This window comes from Neopelma chrysocephalum, unplaced genomic scaffold (assembly GCF_003984885.1).
Source record: "Neopelma chrysocephalum unplaced genomic scaffold, ASM398488v2 Primary Assembly neopelma1_66, whole genome shotgun sequence".
In the NCBI taxonomy this organism is placed as follows: Eukaryota; Metazoa; Chordata; class Aves; order Passeriformes; family Pipridae; genus Neopelma; species Neopelma chrysocephalum.
The window spans coordinates 6467451-6489685 of NW_020897725.1; the positions used below are offsets into that span (position 1 = coordinate 6467451).

Sequence of the window (22235 nt, forward strand, 5' to 3'; positions counted from 1 at the left end):
GGGCTGCATGAGCACCTGCACATCCAGCTGACATCCTTTGCTTTCCCCTCTGCCTCCATAGCCATCTCTTTGCTTTTGCCTCCCAGGGCTCACTTTGACTCAAAATAGGCTCGGTCTCCTACACCCAGCATCCAAAATTTCATTGGCTTTGGGTAAGATGGACACCAGTGAAGCTGTGGGGAAGCACCCTGGGCGAGCACCCAGCAGCTCAGGGCACCCACCCGAAAAGACATCCAGTGAATACTTTCACATGCAAACCTGCTCTCATTTTGTACAGGACTCTGCGCTTCACTTCGATCAAAGTCAACAAGCCATAAACACCACTCACCCGTGAGAGTTTAGAAGTCACTACAGCCTCCTGGGAAAAAAAAATACTATGAAAAAAATCAGAGGAGGGAATTAATTGAGCCTGCAGCTGTCTGCTCTACATATCAGACGTCACAAAGTTCATGTTGCTGCACGGGATTTTTTTTTTGTACAAGGGATGAGCAGGCGAAAGCAGCGCAAAAACCAGAACAAAGTGTTTACTCTGCTCATCCATGACCAGGCTTTCACCCCACAGGCTACTGTGTCTTTTGCAGGACTTGACACATGAGCACTGTGATGCATCTTCTGTGCCAATTTTGCATCTCTCTTTATTACAATTAAAGGGGTTTTATTTTTTTTCCTTTTTGTTTAAGTTACTATGTCACAATAGAGAACAACAGACATCACTATGTGGGAGTGAATCACAAAGTATTTTATTTGGCTTAAGCTAGTAACTTTACCTGCAAATGGAAACAAAGACAGTCAGATTATAGAGACATGTATACAAATTTGTATCTTTTTTTTGATTACACAGCATGGGAGTTCACAAACCACCAAGCTCTTCAAAACTGCCCAGGTGCAACAGACGTTAAAGCTAAAGCAGAGCAAACAGTGATGGATGATCCACGTCATCCAGCAATGGCTGGAGACCCCCAGTCCAGTGTCTCAAGTCCACACCTCACATTATAATGTCTGGAGTAAAACAGTCACCTTTTTATCACTTGTTATTGGCATAATTTCTATCATATTACTAAAACCACAGCTTATACCAAAAGCTACTCTTCACCATTTCTTCTGTGACTCACTCTGGCTGCAAGGAGACTCAGCCACTAGCAATCTCTAAGTGAATCAAACTGTGTAATGCTTGCTGTACCTACTTTCCCCCTCTCGCCCCCCTCCCCACCAAGGAAATTGTCCAGCAACTGTTTTAAGTGCCTCCAGAAGCCCTGACACCATTTGTGAGCTGAGAAGCTCAGCTTCCACTGAGGCTCTCCCTCACCAGCTTCGGCAGCTCCACATGCAGTTCTCAAAATGTGGCCTCTGGCTTTAATATCCAACTGGAAGACAACCTGTGATGAGCTTCCCACCATGCTTGATATTGGGACCTCCAGGCTGTGAACATTGCCTTTTAGTGGATTAAATCCATGTGCCAGCATGGCCTCCTTGAAGCCCGAATTGCATGTTTGAGGTTTCCCATCCAGGGCAATGGACGCAGCCTGTGAGGAGCCAGGAACAGCATCCTGAGCCTCTACCACCAGAAAGCCCCATTCACTATCGAACAGAAACAGTAGAGGGGAGGCTTTCAGTGGAAAATGTGATGAGAATAGAAAGAAAGAGAGTAAAAGCCCTGTCAGCACATTTCATAGACAGTCTTTTTAATGAGGAGATAAACAGATAAAGCTTTCAATACATGTATGGAGATTTTTTTTTTTAATTTGAAAAGAAGCTAACCAAGCACACAGGATTCAATATAAAACAAAGACAGAACAAAACATTTTCTGACAAGGCCTAAACAATTTCAAAATTGTCAATTCTAGTGCCACAGAGGTCTCCAATCCCTATCCACCCTATTCATTTTTTTTTAATTATCTTTTCCTTTCAGGTAGCCGACTGTGCAGTAAAGTTCAGCACATGCAAAAACCATCCCCCCAGTTCTGTGTGGGATCCCCAGTTTTGCTGTAGCAGCACTGGAAATCAGGGCAAAGACTAGGAGCAGGCTAACCTTCCCTTCTGGAATCAGATCCATGCCACACAGTGTGGATCCAGACCTCCCCAGATGCCACAGAGCTCCACCAGTGTGGCAAAACTTCATTCCTATTACACAGTTCCCAACTATAGTATCTGCCACCCTCTACAACCATTTCATGTGCAAAGAAGCTGTCCTGCCAATAACATGCTGTTTCTTAATCTGATGCGACACATTTAAATCAGGTGTGTAAGTGGAAAATCAATATTCAAAACCCAGCCTGAAGCTATTATGCCACAAGAGAGATTTCTTCCCATGAAGATGATTTTAAACACAGAATTTAAAAAACATGAGATGGGACTCAGACAACCCACTCAGCAAAGGAAAGCCCTCTCTCTTCATATGCCATGCAGGAACAGTAGAATGCTCTCTGCTCTCCCACCAAGATTTCTTCCACTGTAACCTGGAATGGTAACCGCAGACAGCGGGGGGGGGGGAGCAGCTATGCTCTCCTGGATAGCCTGCAATAACTTCAAATTTCATACATGGCATCTTCAAATTAATGATCTAGAGGGGTTTTCAGCACAATCAGAATCTGCCACGCAAATACCACCACAGCTTTATCCCTGCTGTTCTAAGTAACTCCATGCATACATATAGCTATGGACTTTTCCCTAGACAAGGTTATATATATATATATACACACACATATATATATATATACACAACCCTCTACACTTAAAAATTGAAACAAAACCAGTTTAATATACAAAAATCAAACAAAGTGACAATCATACTCCCCAGAAAATAAATTCTGTTCTGGGGGGTTTATGTTTCAGAAGTTGTATTTCAGGTTAGCAGAAGAAAACCGTATCCTAAAGAGCCAGCCACAGAAACCCATTACAAACACATATACACTTAAATATGAGGCACTGCTGCCAGGTATTTTCAACAAACTGCAAACTTACTGCAGATTCAACCATCCTGAATAGTCCCCCGGGATCATTTTCGGTGGTCATATTAAAGATTTGGAAGTGTCACCATGTAGGAAGGAGCACAATCCTGTAACCTGTCACCCACCTTGTACACACCATGCAATTTAAAGCATGAGGGTTTTTATTTTGAAGCAGTGAAGCAGGGCTAAAAGCTGCTTCCTGCATACAGTTAATAACACAGAAAAGTAAAAATTAAATAACTGCCTACATATCAGATGAAATAAAGTCTAATGTGGTTTCTAACAGCTGGGCCAAAATTATCTCTAGACATTAAGGGTCATGATCAGAGCAGCGACTACACCACTGCAGGACTCCAGAGGGGTATTTCAGATGGCTGCACTGCAAGGCTGGTAGCTCCCGGCTCCCTGTTCTCCTGAATGAATGTGCCACGGTACGTGACTATGTACGTCTCCATCACCGTGTAATGCAGTCTGAGGACACCCCAACTCTCCCTTTCTCATCTGATTTTTTTCAAATGACTAGGGAGAAGGGTGTTCTTCCCAAGCGACAGTGTAAGTGAACATTTGAGTCTAGGTTTTATAAATTCCTGCTATCTCACTTTACTTAGCAGAAGCAAGATGGGCCAAATGAACTTGTGTACCAAGGAAAGCAATAAATTCATCACCACTCAGGCTTCCAAATCTGAGAGCTGAATAGCCTGCCCAAAAGTTTTGGCCACAAAACCCAGGAAGGTCTCATTACAGGAATTCTTATGTGAAATTCTCAGTCTGAACTGAGTAAGAGATCAGATCAGATCACAAAGACATGGACTGTTCTCAAAAACCTCTTCGAACTCCACATGCTCTTTGAATAAATGCAGAAGTTAATATATTTTCTTAGGACTACACAAGGATACATCAGCTGCACTGGTGATTGCTCTTGAGATCATGGATTGAGCCTAGTTGAAGGCAAAATTGTAAAATTAAATACTCACAGCAAGGTCCACTATCACATTATAATAGTTGGCCAATCCAACAGGAATTGTTATTAATCTTTTTCTTCCATCTTAACCCTAACTTTTGAAACACACCCTGTACTGCCTTCCTCCACCACCTTTTTTTAATTTGAACGCTGACTTTGGTATTGAAAAATCTGCATATGCTACTTCATTTGTTTGAAAAGGAATTTAACAGTTAAGTATTTTTTTTGACCTGGGTGTTTCAACTGGTCGAGAGCATTCACCTCTTACTCCCATCAGTAAAAGAATTTGTTAATGGATTTTGTTTCAGTCCCACTCACTTTCATGGTATACATCCACAGCAAAGAAGTTTTTACACAGATGGCAAATTTCCAGCATTTGCTTTCAGGCTGCTCATCATGAAAGTACAGATATATTCCTTAAATATTATATGAATCAGAGCCAGAACTCAAAGCCAGAAATAATTACCGTCTCTGGACAACATTCAGCAACCCATTCCCTTCTTCCCCAGCCTGCCAGCTATCTTCAGCACAAGCAGACATCCTCCTCCTTTTAATTGTCCACTCGTTTGTTTCTTGTGGGTTAGTCTTCTCCCATTTTACTCCTCATCTTTACCCCTCCAGCTTTCTACAGGAGTTATATAGGGCCCCATCTCCCAGGCTTTTTGCTTTCTGCACTCTACTCAGCTTCATCCTGGGGGACCAAACTCCCACTGAAGTACTTTTATTGTGATCAGCTGCAGTAAAGCATCCTCAACCCTTGAAGAAAAGTATCTGTGTTTTCAGTGTTCTCAAACATAAACATAAAATAAACAACTTGACATGAATGACTCAAATTAGCTCTCCCTTTCAGTCTCGTTCCCCATCTTTAACATCTTGGAATCACTTCCATTCTTTAATGAAGTTCAGGCATTACTTTAAGTGAAACATTGCTGAAAACAGGCCGATGCAAAGCCTGCTGTAGCCCCATTTCCTGATCGCTGGAGACACAGACACCCAACTGACAGACCCAGCCACGGGGGGCTGCTTTCTGCTGCTTAACTCTCTCTCCACATCCTTAGGCCCAGGCTGTGTTTGTAGATTCCTTCTGAAAGCAGCAAAGATGGCTTTTCCCATCCATCCTAGCACTGAAGCTCATAACTAAGTCTGGGTTTTGGTAATGCCAATATCTCCTTATTTGATACATGCATCCTGTTGCTTTGTTCAGACTTAGCTTTCCTTCCCCTAGTCCAGCATTACCAAGGACTCTTAAAATCATTGCTTTCATTCTGGTTTTCGACTCCTTCGTCCCTTGCACCAGGCTCACACTATTTGGACCTCAACAGACTGACTATACTGTGCTACTGAAGCATCAGCTCCGGTCTCAGGTTGGCCAACCCCTCCTGATGTCGCTGCTCACCTGGTAAGCCTCAACATACACCATCATGATTTCTTACTAATGAATTCGCTGTTCATCCTGTCACTTACAAACACACATCTGTCTGTCCTCCCAGCTTTTTTGCATTTCTTGATCAGTCAGTTTTTGCCTATCGTATCAATACTACTCTCATGGTTATATATATATATTTTATAGATGATGTATTTCCATCATATACACTCTAAGTCTATGGTGGAAAAAAACTTTCACTGGATTCAGGACTGTACAATCTTGACTCAATACCAGCCAAAATAACCTTACATTTATTAAAAACTAGCCACAAATAGCACAAAAATATTCCCAAATATTATTATAACTGAAAATGTTCCCAACTATTTCATAAAAAACATTCCCTGTCTAATTGCTCCTTATTTCTTTGGAAGTCAGTCACTAATAGCAACACTGATACTAGCATATGGAGCAGACTGCAGCATTTCAAAGTTGCCAACAAGTTTAAACAAACAAATTGCAGAAATTAAAGTTTAAGCAAAACTTTCTTCCCAGAAACAAATACTGACACTGGATACAAAATATGAAAATGCCAAGCCAATACAAACACTGAAGGAGACAAAACAAAACCAGGCAGGAATTCCATTTTGGCATAAGTGACAGCAGTTTTATGCCTGGATCACAAAGGAGCGGTTTCACTTCTGAAAAATTAAGTGTCTATACCCTCAGGTAGGAAGTGAAGCACCTGGCAGGGCTAGGGAGGATGATGCAGAGCACTGCACTCCCTCTGCCCAGTGACTCACCATGTAAACGATTCCCAGATCTTTTCTGGCAGTTTTTTCATTGTTTTGCACAGGGTAGACTGGCAGTTCCCGGAGGTACATTTTCCTAGTAAATACTACACCGGGAGATTACAGATGCCACGAGTGGACTGCCTTGGAGGCAAAAACCTGGGTGTGCAACTTCAACGATAGAGACTTCCTCTGAGGTGACCTACAGGATTAACAATAATCCTGGTGTAACTAAATATGTTATTTGCCATCTTTTTTGCCCATGAAGGAAAATTTAAGAACACCTCTACTTCTTTCGGTATTCCAGGCCAGCAAAAGACTGGACTGAAGGTAACATGCAATACACTTAGACCCCGTTGCACAACAGCCGATTACTTTTCTCCTTTGTTTGGATGCCAAAACAAAATTTTAACTCTCAACACATTAATAAAAACATAATCCAGCTATCAAGAAATTAATAAAAAAAAGTAACCTAGGCATCCTTGCTAGTATTTCCTCCAAACAAAAGACATTCTGTAGTCCTCAGCTCCATGTGAACTGCTGCCACAGTTTCAGATGCCACTGAAAAAGCATCTCCATGTGCCTATGCAGACACTGCACAGACAGAAGGGAGCCCTCTCTGCACAGAGCCCTCTGAGTTACCCAACAAGAGCCACTCAAATGAAAATACTCATAACAAAAGCAACTCAATCTTAAGCACTGTCAATAAAGTTCCAAACTAAAATGAAAAGTCTACGTATCTGAGCAGGGAGCTCAGGCTGAAGTAACCCATTATCAGAAAAGGCTTCTTTAGGAACATGCTGAATACAGCACCAAATTTTCTGAAGCTGTTTTGCTACAAGACACAATCACTTCAGACTAACATTAAATGTGGCCACTGCAAATAAAGGAGCAAGCAATAATACAGATCACAAATAATCAAATCTTACTGTGTGACCTTTTCAATAAGATGCTAAAAAGCAACTTATCTCTGTGGCAGAACCTTGATCATGGTTGCTCCATCAGATTCTTCCTACAGTCCAGTCTAACATTACATCAGCAAGTCAAGTCAGGACACAGCCATTTAACTTTCTCCTTTGATTGAGACTTTGCAAAAGAGGAGCAATTCCTTAGGGCTTTTTGCCCCTTCTCAGAGGAGACCATCATATTCACACTTAACTATGTGAAACACTTACAGCCCTAAGTGATCCAGGACAGGGTTGTCTCAAAGACATTCCCTCTGGGCAGTTCTACACTGCCTGTGCTGAGTAGGGTCTGGGTACTCTGCAGGAACTAGCAGCACCTCATCCAGATGTTTCCCTTCAAACAGTCAGTATGCAACAGACTGGCTCAAGTTCCTTCTGCCCATATTTTCTAGAATTACTTTTCAGAACTTTAGGCATAGAGTCCCACCTATACATATCCTGGCTTTGCCTCAGCCCAAATCGAACAGGTTGAGAAGCTTTGGTTGCACACAGTTGAGTAGTGGATGTGAAACCACTCACTTCAGGCAGCACTGCACCATTACTCAGGAGCTATCCAGACAGCAGTGAAAACCAGGACCATAACATCACACAGGCTCCTGAGCCTAGGAAGATACTTTTCAACTTAATTGCTTTCCCTGTTCTTCAGATTACCCCAAAGTCATCTGTCCCAGTCTACATTCCTTCAGCTACTTGCTCATGTTAAGTACCTGCCTACTTAGCTGTCCTTGGTCACGTACACAGCTCTCACAGCTCTGCCTTGCCTGGAAATAAAGCAGCTCCTTCTCAAGCTGAGTTTGACTAACATTGCACTCTACCTCACAGCTAAAGGCAAACTCCTACAGAAGGTCTGACAGGCCACAAGACGGTTTAGTGGAGGAGAAAACAGCACCCAGGATAAAAAGGTTAAACTGCCCTAAAAAACCACTTTGCACACTCCTAGGAGGAAACTTCTGTTAAGTAATGAGAAGTCACATGCCCAAAGAACCCTGTGGAGTTTTACCCTCACGTTGAGGCTTGACAGTTTGAGCCTCACATTGCAGCACAGTTGCCTTCTTGCACAACAGCAGACTGGTCCTGGGCAGGAAAATCAGCTGTGCCCTACCCATCTCAAAAAGGAGGAGATGCTATGTTTAGTTTCTCAGGTTCGAGCAGCCTCACAGAAGTCCAGATTGGAGGCTCCTATCAGAAGCCATAGGATTTCCTCAGTATACATTGGTCTATTATCTATTACAGTCAATAACATGAAATTGGGCACTGTATTTACAGGATGGGCACTGGCTGCAGAGCAGGCTGCTCTCCACCCTTCCCAGCAGTCTGAATGATGAATAAAATACCAACTGCTACACATTTCTGTACCTGATAAAGCTCCCAAGACAGGAAATCCCAGCATCCACACCTCTTCGCTAGAGGAAAGTGAAGGAATTAATTATTCATATGCATGCAAAAACTTTTTATTTTTTTTAATTACCAGCCTCACATGGCCATTTTTGTCAGAAAGCCTAGAATAACCCAGATGCAGGAATTAAATTCAGTTTCACTTCTCCCTTGCTGTTACTCAACATTAAGTTCTGCTATTAGTCATACATAGAAACTTCATTTTTCATAGCAATGCCTGGATCTTCATTCCCATTCATAGCACCCCAGTGGCCACAGCAGCTACAGGAGGACTCAAGGCAGAGAGGACATAAAACTTTGGTACCACTAACATACAGCCCATCATGCATTTTAATAAGACTAAACAACAATAGCTACAGCAAAACCCAATCTCGTGCCCATTTATCACTGCCTGCATTTAAGTCTGTTGCAGCCTGTCAAGTATCTGGAAGCTCTTCCTGCCATCTGTTTCCTTCCTCCAAGGGTGCTGCAGTTTTCCGTGATTGCTCTCTGTCACACGCACACGCACACACACACACACAAAAAGGTCTTTATTTCTGTGAATCTTAAGAATTATTTTTTAAATGGGCTATGAATTTTGAACCTGCCTATGCAGAGTGTAACTGCTGTCATTTGCTTGGATTGGTAAACTTCAGTTACCCATCTCCATCCTCACAGAGACACACCAAAATCTATTTTCTTCACTCTTTCTTCATGAACTGATAATATTAAAGCCAGCCAGTTAAAATGGCAAGAACTTAATAAGCTGTTTCCAGAATACAGTGGCTTTCTGCTCCCATAGAAAGCTGTCATAACAATTACCAAACCAATTAACAGCAACTAAACAAGGGGACAGATTTGTTTAAAGACTTGAGTTTCAGTGCTGAGTGGGACTCTTATCGTTGTCCTTTGAACATCAGAGTTTACAACATATTGTTAATGGTACCTTTTCTGCAGCGCTGAGGTTCCAGCAAATGAGCATCTGTCTCCTCTCTGTATGTAAATATTCCCCTTTTCATCACTTCCTACAGAAGGCACCTAAGGATTTTACTGTCTCAGGAAACAGGCTGCCCTAAATATTTAAGGATCCTTTTGGAGTTTTAAAGCAAATAGCCCTAAATGTTCATAAACATCTACCTGTACTTCTAACAAAGTCTAGTTTTTCCATAATGTAGGAGGTATATTACACAGTAATCTGTCCTTACACCAACAAAAAAACTCCAGCACCTTAAATTATAAGTAATACCCTTGCAGAAACAGTGAATTAGAACTCTTTAAAATAATTTATTTTCTGCACCTACTAGCTTTGATAACCAAAAACCAGAGATCAGCTGGCTACCTAGCATTCATTTTACTTTTTGCTTTATACTGCAGCCCTCTTGCAGAAGGAGTATGGGATTTCTCACAGGAAAACATTTTAATTTGTAACCTGAGGCTAAACGACTTGTAGTGGAACATTTACATTAAGAATACCATCACAAAACAGTCAGCAGAAATACTATGGTGTTAATATCAAGTTTGGAAGTAAAGGTTAAAAATCTCTTCAGAGTATACTCTGCAATAAAACTTCAGGAAGCAGAGAGGAACACACACACACAAAAAATGTCTTGCACCAAGTGCATCTCCTGTATTTGAAAGTTTTAATAATAATAATAATGGTAATAATAATGTCTTTACATAATCTTACTGGAAAACACCAGACCAATCTGACCTACATGTTTTAAATAACCTGTTTGCTTCTACTTTATGAAGAAGGTGGTATGAAACCATTAAGCTAATAGTCAGAGACGACTACTGTTTGGCTTTTAGTAAGATCTGGCGCAGCTGATAAAGTGAGAAAGATCTTTACAAATGGAAGCTTTGCGTGAAAACCTGGTCATGGTAACACCAACTCCATTTCTCCTCTTAAAATACAGCCAGCACACTAAGCTGATTTGCCCTGTCTGTCAGAAGATATCAATACCCACTCGTATTCCAGCAGGCTGTGGGAGCAAAGGCATTCACAGCATTGCACTGTGTTTTCTCAGAAGGGTGTAATGCTTTGCTGTTCATATAAAGAGAGCTCAGTTTTATCCCAATTCCCCATGTTCTGAATACTGAAGACCTACTCAGCATGAAGGACGTGCTACCTGCTTTGGCAAACAACAGGAACAGAATTAAGCACATCTGCCTCCAGAAAGTGCAGAAGTGCATGTAGAAGCCAGAGCCGAAACATTTCTAATTGTGAAATTGTGTAGGAAAACTGGGACAAGGCTGTGTTGTCAGACACACACACACACACAAAAAAAAAAGAGCAAGCCAAAAAGACCCCAAACATGCTTTAAATTAACTCCAAACTGCCAGGCACTGCTTGCCTCCCTTTTTTCCACCCTCACAAGCTCCCCACTGTGAAAGAGCAGCCTCTGTGCAGCAGTCCCTCTGTGCCTCCCCCCACAGCAGTACCAAGGATGTTTTGTATCCTCCAGGTCTCTAACATCACTCTACATTACTCCTTTCCCATGAACAGAAAACAGCAGCAATTCACAGCATCAGTAAATAGCACACTGGGGTATGCTGGACAAATGAACACTGAGAGATTGGGAATGCTACAGAGTGCAAGATGACCCTCGCAATTCAATCTGTGATCATGGGTCTGGCTGAAGCTGCTACCTCTGCTTATTAGATGAAAGGGCTCTGTCTGCTCTGTCCTCAAATTCCCTTCCATCTTCTACCTGGTCTTTCTCCAAAGCCAAAACAATTCTTTCTGGACAGCAATGCCTAAGATGTTCCCCAAGGGATTCATTCCACGGCAACTCCTGAGTGCTGCATCTGCCCAAAGAGAGAGCACTGAGCTGAAGGCTCAGGCTTGCTTAATTCCATCATTTTTGCAGCAAAGGCTTACTTTCCTACCATGCCTGCAGCACAGCCCATGTCAGTGCTAAAAAGGTACTACAATTTTAAAAATTGAGCTATCTTCCAGTTTTCCAGTGTTTACAGCACGGTCAGTTCACATTTCCAGGTTCTCCTGTACTGGAATTCTTTTAATCAAATATTTCATAAGATTCACAAAACAAACCTAAAAAACATGGAATGTATTACTTGAATACAAGCCAGTAACACTCTGCATTTGCAACATCCCTCAAAGGCCACCTCAAAAAAAAGACTCTCTAAAATAGCAAGCAAGTAGCATAGCATTTTTAACTCCTTAAAGGCAGATTTGCTTTGGGTTCAGATGTTTGGTTTGAGTTGTGCACAACCCTAATCATTGCTTGCTGTCTGAATTTCCCTTGAGGAATGCAATTAACATCAAGTTAAAACCCCACCTCCAGCATCAGGGAGATAATTGAAACCTAGGCAGTCCCAAGACTCTTCTCAAATTAAGAAACTGCTAAACCAAACTGTAAAGCTGCAGCAAGATATTTATATTAATTATACTAACCAACCACCAAGGGGCTTTTATCTGAGGGTCCTTTTCCATGGATAATTCATGGCAACTTTTGAATGATGGTCCATAATACACTGTGCATTCCTCAACAACATGAACAAGCTGTTACAGCTACTTCAGGTTTCCAGTATCAAAGTGCAGTGGCTGCTGAACTCCCCAGAAGAACTAATCTCTCAAATATTATCTTTTAGTGATTCCTTTGTCAAAACAGAGATGCATTTCATGGTTTAGTTTCCAGGAAAGTACTGCCTTGTAACACCCTCGAACTTTCACCATTCGGTGAAGACAACTGTGAGCTAACAGCCTGAAATTTCAGGCAAAAACATCTTTGAACTTGTTTTTAAAAGATACCTCAGTGTTCAACTGCTTTTCACAATGCCTTCCCTATTAGATTTTGGTCACTTTGGGTTTTTCCCACCAAAGCTTTTCACAATTCCTCTATACAAAACTACGCAGCAAATTACACCAATACAGTGGGTAAATATGCCCCCCTTATATGAGTAGATCAATTTAATTGACTAGCTACCAAGTTAATCAATTAGATTAACGGTTGACCTACTTAAAGATAGGGAAAAGTATCTGATACTTATTTTCTGGAAAATAACATGCAGTAGAGCATCACCATATGAACAGTCAGGCAGTTCAGATAAAGCTGAAGGCCAAGGACATGCACAGTTCTGGAAGAACACTGGGCTCAATGGGATGCAAAGGACTCCATTTTATATTGATGCATTTACACGATGTTGGCAGTTTTGGGGGGCAAAAGCAGCAGGACAAAGGCTCTCATATATGGAAAGCTATCTGCTCAACACTGAGATTTTTCCAACAGGGGCAGTTCAATGATCAAAATTTCCCCTGTGGATTTTCTCAGACCTCTTCAAAGTTTGTGGTTTAATGAGCAGAGGAGAGAGGAAGAAAACACTACGACTTCCTTTTCCATGGTACCTCTCTCAAACAGACAACCACTGGGAACTCCTGAGAGCCCACATTTCACACTGTTGCATCTGTGCCCTACTAAGTCACCCATCCTGCAGCAAACTGGTTTATCTGCATTCACCCTCTACTGCAGTCAGCAGTTATTTCACTGCACACGCTGCCAAGAGCCCCTGCTTCTGTCTAGGGATCAATTTACTGACATCTGATTTTCTAACCCACTTTTTCCTACCCATCTGACAGCATTTTGGGGACATACTGTATGAACAGCTGACTCACACCATTATTCCAAACTGTTTGTTACACTGGGGGAAAGGTGTTGCCTTTTTTGGGTTTGGAATAAAAAGCTTCACTGGGAGAAACAGTGTTCAGACAAAGGTTAGGTTGATGCTCCACAGCTGGGCAAGCGCATCAGTTTAGCTAAATCAGCCTCCACACAACACTACAGCTCCTCAGTCTGCTGTGTGGCTTCACACCTGCATCACTGGGAAAGGCAGTGACTCTAGAGAGCAGAAAGCCCATTCAAGTCGTTTGATGAAAGGCTCCTGTGGCAGTGCCATGCTACTCAAAAAGACCTATTTGTACTGAATGCTGGAGCCAGAGCAATCCTAATAAGTCATTCCTTCAGCTATTTGTCAGTCAACAGGCGGGTAATCCTGATGAAGGTTGTGCTGTCTCCTAGTGCAATGTGCTTTCTTTCTGTGCAGTCAATCTGAAAGTTGTAATTCTAGCTCCTATCACACTACATGTAATGTCGCTTATAATTAACAAACCTGAAAATCAGCACATAATTCTGAGAGACAACTGAACAAATGATGTCAGGTTTTATGACAAGGCGGTTGCGCCAGAGGCGATGCATCAAACAGCTACATGACATTAAACTTTATTCTGAAGAAACATTCACCTGCTCTCTATTAATTTACGTACTTGATATTTATGGACTGACAGCGCTGAAAAACGTGTCATTCCATTAGACAGATAGCTGTCCTGCCTCCGGGGGAAATGCCGAGAGCGTAATGGAAAGAGTTTTAAGGCTCGTGTGTCGTCGGGCAGGGTCTGCCCTGAGCAGCTGTTCAGGAACCCTGCACGACCATTCCTCAGGAAACCACAGACTCAATGGCACAGGCAGAAGTTTCCAAAAAATGAAAAGCATCTTTCAACCCCTCAAGAGAACACGGGCAAATGGAGAGAAGAATAAAAAAGGAGGAGAGGCAGAGGGAATAGCTGGGCGTCAAGGCCTGCTTCTACTGAATGTCCCTTGCATGAGACAATTCCAGGTGAGAGGACATATGGAGAATGACTCTGTTTTGCAAGGTAAATCAAGACAATTCACTCATGGTTCTTGAAAATATGTACTTCGAAGCTAGTCCAGTATATTTCATTCACTATCTAATATACACCGAAAAAACCAGATTATTTGTATTCTTATTTACTCGCAAGAGTATCTTTTCCTTCCAGTTATGCAAAAATAAAGAAAATAAACTGTGATTTTGGTGACTTATTTTATTAACTTTTTTGCCACTTTTCCCAGAGGCTTTTCCTTGTTGTCAATTTTAGATGCCTTCAGCTGCATACTTTCCCTTCAGTCCCGGTCCCTTCAGTAAGTTTTACGGTCTTTTCATGAGAAGTTGCCACACAATTTTGTTCCCAGAGTCACCTAAACAGTAGAGTCGTGTGAGGACAGCAGCAGTCCTTGGGATGGATTAATTTCAACCCCCACTAACAGCAGTTTTAACATTCACAACGCAAGATGAAAGATAAGAAGCAGAAAACCAAACACTTGGGGGAAAGTGATTACAGGGGCATCCAGCTACTGATGCAGAAAGCGAAGTCTCCTAGTATTTCCCTTTGTCAATACATTCAGTGATGGCAGATTTTCCCCCTTCGTAGCAAGGGTACTGCTACTCCCTGCTGAACGGGAAGTATGTGAGATAAGAGATCCCAACTACTGGGTTGCAGGCCGTACATTATTCCCTAATCCTTTCAGACAAACTGACCACGTTGATGCTTTTCTGATGCCTGGATTTGTTTCCTGGCACATACCTATTCCCTAGCTTGAAGGTGTGAAGAAAGCTGGGTTTGATAACTTGAAAGCAGCATGCCAGTACTTCTCAGCCCTTCCCAACCCCTCTATCTCACAAGCAGGAGCGTTGCTGGTGGAGTGCCATCCCGACCAGCTGGCCCTCTCAGCACTCTTTGTAACTGCCTAATATCTTCGTGTGACCTTCACGGCACTAACCAAGTGCAGAGAGCACCAGGCAAACAACTCAAGGAAGAACACTAAAAATATCCCAAACTTACATCAGTCACAGGACTAGGGCCCTGCTGAGAGCACAAGTCACTGCTCAGTTGCATTGCAGCCCTGCTTTTCCGGCTCAAAGGGATCTGCACATCAAGTAAGCTCAAACTCTTTCATTTCAGCTATTTTAAAAAGGCAGTGAAGAAACAGATCTCTACTGCTGGGTTTTGTCCCATGACCAAACCAGAATATTAGGAGGCAGCTCACTGATCCCAATCAACAGTGGCATAATTCAGTGTTCAATAGGTTCCTTGTGCCAGTGCACCACCACATCAAAACTCTGCCAGGGTGGGTCATCCTCCCGTGATTTACTGAAACCAGGCTTCCTCTCACCAGTTTATCAGAAGACTCGGCAGAGGAGAGTACTTGCTCAGTCCTTAGTATGGAAAGATATTCCCTGCAGACACAGGAACCAAGCCATACAATCTCAATACTGATCTAGGGAATACCACGAGCTACTGGAAACAGCCCTCAAGTGGAATCAGCTACTTAATGCCCATCTGGTTAAAATAAAATGCAGTATTTAGGATGGATGGGGACTAAAAGGAACTTAAAGAAAATAAATTATAACTTCCCAGGCCAGACAGGGTTCCAGGGATTAAAGGGTGAGCAAAGCATTGAAGACAGGAGGAAGCTGACAAATGGATATGAAACAGCATGAAAACCAACTTTTCCACTAATGTGAAGGTTTGCCTGCAAATGAAACCCTTTCAACACTCACGGAAAAGCTGGTTATAATAGATAACGCATCTGTATTTTCCCCTCAAGTTTAAAGCAACCAGTAACAGAAATGCTGGTGCACTTCCCAAGCACACCAAACTCGAGTGCTCTTTTAATAACCTGCAACAAAGCCTCCCAGACAGCCAGTGACCCACAGGTAGGAGGGTCGGAGGAACAGGAATGTGCGGGTGCACGGAGGCTTTTCTCTGTGGCTTCCCCAGCAGCTGGTGCTTTGGAAGGAAGGGCTCAGGGCAGCTGCTGTAGGACATAAATAGGCAACAGCTGTTTGGCCATATGCTCAATGGGTTCCAAAGGGTTAAACTCTGTCATACCCGAAACCCTTGCACATGGGCACAAAGCAACACACTCGCCTCTGCCTACAGCATCACTGCTTTCACCCCTTGGGGTGTGGGAAGGGGAATGAGAAGGAAAAAGGCTGTGTCTCAATTTTTCAATATCCTGTTTTGAAAAGAAAGGCAAGGAAAACCTCTGAGGGAAGTGAAAACTATTAGAAAGTGCACTGAAGTACTCGGGGTGCACTGAAAGCCATTGCTCCATCCCATTTGTCACATGAAGGCACTAATGACACGTACATCAGTGCTATTTCAGACCACAAATTCAAGTGAGTTTCAGTGCATGGTGACAGTCATCTTCAAATACAAGAGACACTTTCTCCTGCCTATCAATGCATAGCTGGAAGAAGCTCCAAACCCCAGCGCAAGTTTACAGCATACAACTGAGCCTTGCAGGCTCGGCTGTCAGTCCCCCCACAGAACGCTGGAGTTTTCCTGGGCACCCTTCTCTTTTCAGGGGGCTGGCCACGACCTTCCTCCACCTCCCACCACGGCCCACAATACTCCAGTTTTGGTAGAAACAATCTCCTGACTGGGACACACCAAGGCAGTGACTCTTTTTGGAAACAAGCTCCTTGAGAAGAGTTGAGAGCAACCACAAACTGCAGCTTCACAACAAAATCTAAAACAGCCTCAGCCTGGCTTTCCTGTCAGCCACAAGTACAAGAAAAGAAGCATTTTGGGGGAATCCTCTCAGACTGGGGTGAGACAGACTGACTCACTCATACACAAATATAGTACTATGTGGCGTGTTATACAGGGGCAGAACAGAGCCTAAAGTGGTTTTTAAATTGTGAACTTTAATCCTTCTTAAATCCTTCCAACACTGTTGCAAGGATGGCTTATTTGCTGTTGTTTGTTGAAGTGACAGACACAGCCCTTCCCCAGCTTCAGCCTTCCCAAGGGGCTGGGACAGGGCAGACCCAGCTGCTGCCACAGCACTGGACATCCAGCCATGGTTACTTACTGTCCCAAATAGTTTGCATTCTACATTTAATGCCTGGAATGCATTCCTCTCATCACTGCAGTCATGCAAGATTTAATGAAGACACACACCACACCTGAAAAAAAGTGACTGAAAGAAAGGGATGAATTATTTAAACTCCCAGTGTATCTCTTTTCCCCATTGAGAGCAATCACATGAGTACCCTCCTCTGATTCAAACCCTGATCAGATAACCAAGCTTTCTGGAGCAGAGACCAGGAGTGAACTCTGCTCTTCCCCAAACTAGTTCTGATACAAACATTAAAAAAGCAAACAACACACCAGCTGCCTCCCAGAGCGCTGGAGCAAGACCCACGGACACAACACACCACTGTACATTAACAAGAGCTGCTATTTCTGGTACAAGCCTGGGCCCCTCGTTTCCTTTGGCCAATTATGATAATAGTATCTGGCAACAGTATCAAGGCTAGAACAAAAACATGACCAAAATGTTTATATAGAGAATGTACAGCACATTTGTAACCTCTGCAGATACTGATTTCACCAAGCCAGTAGCATCCCCACAGGGCTGAGAAGCACAGAGCACAGAAGAGACACAGGGAAGCAGAGTCAGGGGTTTGCAGGGGAAATGGGCATCACACCATCACACCACAGGTTTATACTCAAGTAAAGCAACTCCATCCTGATGTTCCCTTACACACCAACTTCAGCTGCACTGAAAATCTTAAGGACAAAACACCATGCAAAGAACCATCCTAAATTAACCAGGAGGAAAGCCCGTTTTCCCTGTATCACCCCACCTTAACATGAACTCTGGTATGTGGGACAATGTTTTAGTTAAAGAAAACCAAACAGATGGTGAATAGTACTGCAATGTTCCTGTTAAAGAATCCATGGGAAAATGGCAATGTCTGGATGCAATAAATACATACACACATATATACATACATACATAAATGAAAACATGTACTATGGCATAAGGTAGGGTTCTCATGCAGCAAGTGCAGTAGCTGGAGAAGAACAAGGACAGTACTGTAGAAATCACCTAATTACATAAATACTCACTCCCCTGTGACCACCATTTCACACTACTTGCTGTGTTAGCACCACAAACAGAGCACAAAGTTCCGCAATAAACACCAGTGCTATTTATTCTGGTGCTTTCTCTATTTTCAGTTTAAATACACCCATGATAACGTGATCACATGAGAACTATCCAGCTTTCTAAGCCTTTTTCCCTGTCCCACTGAAGTTCCAGGCGCCTAGTGCAAATCACTTTGACAAAACTGGATTTTCAATAAAGCCAGGGTAGCAAATCTGTTTATCTATAATCAGGCACTCCACGGGTATTTTTCCCAAAGCCATGTCCTTAATCAAGTGCAACTCCTTTTTAATATCTTTCTGAAAGTTAATGAAATTAACTGCTGTAAGCACACGGACCAGGCACTCACCGCCCCTTAAAGAGCAGAGAGCCATCTTCAGCAAGTAGGTCAGGCAATGTGAAAAAGAACACTGAGATACATTAACTCATGTAAATCAAACCCTGCTAGTCTGTAGGAAGCACATAAGATGGTTAAATACCAAGGTTTTACTCTTGTGCTTAAATATTGTGGAGTTCATACTCTCTCCAGTTTCACTATTCACGGTGTTGCTATATTTAAAGGTACTGGGAACCGTTTCACCAGCTAAGAGCCTCCCAGGAGGAGACAACTCAGGCTGCAGACAGCTGGCATCAGCCCCTTGGCAATTGCACACCCGGGCATTTGGGGGAACAGAAACTGAGCTTCTTGCAGATAGGTAAGGATTTTCCCTGGATTCTTCATGAAGTGATAAGTCTCAGCAAGTCAAGGACAATATACTTGCATGGAAGCCATACAGCCTATTTTAATCCTATTTTAAGAAGCCAGCAGTACTTCCTTACAGTTGGTTGACATCAACAGGATGCAGCTTTCTGCCAGCAAGTGCAGGTTACCTCTATCTGAAGGGTGTCTTCCAGAATATATTTCATGCCATTTATGCACTCACATTTAGATTAATGTATTCCGTGTGTCCCATTGTTAAAAATTGCTTCTCCACAGCTTCCTTTCCAGGAGTTGATCTTCCTCTTGGAAATAGTCATAGGAAAATAAAATGACCCCTCAGAACTAATGGGATATTCAGTAATTAATCCATAAAACAGAAGAGCTATTTGAACCCTCCGTTTTCAGTTTCTGAAAATAGTTCTTATCCTTTCACAAATAAAGTAATTGAGCAGTAAAAAAAAATTTTTTTTTCTTTGCTTTTTTTTGGGGGGGGGTAAAATACTACTGGAATAGCTATACTGTACAACTGTATTAATGGTTATCAAGTGTACCTTTTTATGGTAGTGAAAAAAACAGTTCCAAATTCCAAAATTAATATTGTTATTAGACACTAGTTTGGCTTGAGAATGGAATAAGAAAATGTAAGCTTCCAAGTGGCTTTCTATTTGAGGCTTGGGTGACTAATTATGTATTCAGATGCTGCTTGATTTAATACCTACTCAATTCCCATTCTCTTTCTGTGGGAAAGAGACTCAAAATACTTTGGAAGAAAGTTTTCCTGACCGTGAACCAGAACTTTATGATGCAGTATTTAAAAGGGAAAATTTAATTTCACAATTGGAGTAACATAAACGAATCTGCTTCTTGGCAGAGGAAGCCAAAACGTTTCTGGTCGCAACATGTGAAAATGGATAATGACAGCAAAAACGCAGCTGCACCCAAATCCCCCCCCTTCTTAATACTAATTGTGCCACTGTGCTACCTCAGCATTATTTTAGTTCTGATAAAATGTATATAAAGAGCAACAACTGAAAATCAGCCACCCCAAACACCAAAGTTTTCCTTTATTGAAATATCACAGATTACAGATCCAACAGAATATTGAGGGGGAGGCTGGGAAGAAACCAAGTTCAACAGGAACTTGAAAACTGAGTTTACACCAAAGTAGAAAGACTGAACATTCCTTTTACATGCCTGGGAAGCCTCCAAAGTAATCCCCCAAACTCTGATCCTTTGTCATATGGTTTGATAACAAATGCACTCTGCCCTGCATGACTGACATGAACCTCAGCCTCCCATTCAAGCTCTGTTTTTCAAATGTGTCAGAGACTCCAGAAACCCTTTTTGGTTGTTCAAAAAGTATCCGAAACAATAATAGGCAAACACCTATTATACCTACGTGGGTGTGCAAATATAGCAAATACAGTTATTTGCAGGGACTTGTCTCTGGAAAAAATATAATGTAAACATGTCTGTTACTGGTTACTTTACTGCAAATAAGAAGTTTAATACATTGCTGTACTTAATGAGTAAGGCAGAGCAAACCAGCTATTTAATTCTTTAAAAAACCTGTTACCACTACATTCCTGTCTCTGTTTAACTCTTACGTCTTTTACTCTCATATGAGGATATATGAAACACATCTTTCTGTCTCTCTATTTAAGGTGTTGATAGTTTTAAACTTTTACTGTTGAGTGGATGCAGGGAATGAGAAATCAAAAGAATTTGTGTTGTCTTAATTACACAGGTACAGATGTGCGTTTTACTTCCACAAAGACTAAATTACAGCATTTCCTCCAAAACTTAAGATACAGGATGTCAGACTGAGCGTCCACACTGCTTTATGGACTGTCATTTATCTCTAAAAATGGCACCAGCAAACAAGGGTGTGGCACCAAGGCATGCTCTCAAAGGGTAACTTATTAAGGCCCCATCTCACATGCAGCACAGCACATTCATTGGCAACAGCTGGTGCTTAATCCAGGAAAAGACAGGTTAAGGCTTGAATTTTAAATTTTTACTCTGCTTACTAATTTTTTAACACACATGTGAACCAAATGAGCCAAACTATTTTCACAGAATCATCGGTGTTGGAAGAGACCTTCAAGACCATCTAGTCACCATCAACCCAGCACCACCATGACTACTCCTAAACCAATCCCAAGTGCCACATCCAGATGCCTGTTGAACACTTCCAGGGGATGGTGTCTCCAACACCTCCCAGGGCAACTTACTGCAATGCCTGACCACTCTTACAGTGAAAAATTCTTTTCTAATATCGAATCTGAACCTCCCTTGGCACAACTTAAGGCCATTTCATCTCGTCCTTTCACTTGAGACACAGTAGAAGAGATCGACTCCTAGTCTCACTACAACCTCCTTTCAGGGCATTGTAGAGGACAATGAGGTTCCCCGAAGGTTCTTCTTTTCCAGACTAAACACCTCCAGCTCCCTCAGCCACTGGTCATAAGACATGTTTTCCAGATCCCTCACCAGCTCCACTGTCCCTCTTTGGACTCACTCCACCACCTCAACGTCCTTCCTGAATCGAGGGGCCCAAAACTTTGCACAGGATTCGAGGTGCGGCCTCACCAGTGCCAAGTACAGAGGGACAATCACTGCCCTGCTCCTACTGGCCACATAGTTTCTAATATAAGCCAGGATGCCACTGGCCTTCTTGGCCACCCCTGGGCACACTGCTGGCTCATATCCACACAGCTGTCAACCAGCATCCCCAGGTCTCATTCTGCTGAGCAGCTCTCAAGCCCTTCTTCCCCAAGCCTGCAGTGATGCATGGGATTTTAAAGCCACATGAACTTCAATACATTTGAAGCTATGAATTTACTGTTGAACTCACCCGTTTTCAGTGCAGATGGGACTGCGTGATGTGAAACACCACAGCCCATCTAGGGCATTGCCTGTTCCAATGTTTCCTCTCTTGCAGTGTAAAACATTACAACCCAACCAGAATTTTCTTTTTCTTTCAGGCACCCAGGACCAAGTTCACACTCAAGGCAAGTCAATGTTGAGACCTGCAATGAATTTGCTGTCACTTTGACTTCCTCCACCTTCCTTCAGAAGGTTCACTTGACTCTTGTTTCCTATTCTGTTCAAACACTGGAAATCCTGAATTCCTCCTCCCAGCCTCACCCTACCCCTCAAACACTGCAAAGACCACAGCAACATTCGCTTGAATCCGAGACACTCATGTCATCTCTTGGCACACATTCCCAGGTCAGCTGTGCGATGCCGCTTCCTCTTAGAAGAATGGGGAAACATTGCCAATCTCTTTTCCTCCTCTCATTTTTAGTTACTATTTCACAACTTAGCACAACCCACATGACATTTAAAATTAAA

The 22235-nt window shown here is 42.5% G+C and overlaps 1 protein-coding gene and 1 long non-coding RNA gene across 20 annotated transcripts in view; both read right to left on the bottom strand.

Moving 5' to 3' along the window:
• Positions 1-22235, bottom strand: part of MTSS1 (MTSS1, I-BAR domain containing) — a 125681-nt gene that overhangs the window by 63505 nt on the left and 39941 nt on the right. The window lies entirely within an intron of this gene.
• Positions 639-3351, bottom strand: LOC113968196. Its single transcript, XR_003534412.1, has 2 exons — positions 2030-3351; positions 639-1578 (listed from the first exon to the last, which is right to left on the bottom strand). It is a non-coding gene; the product is annotated as an uncharacterized LOC113968196 (long non-coding RNA).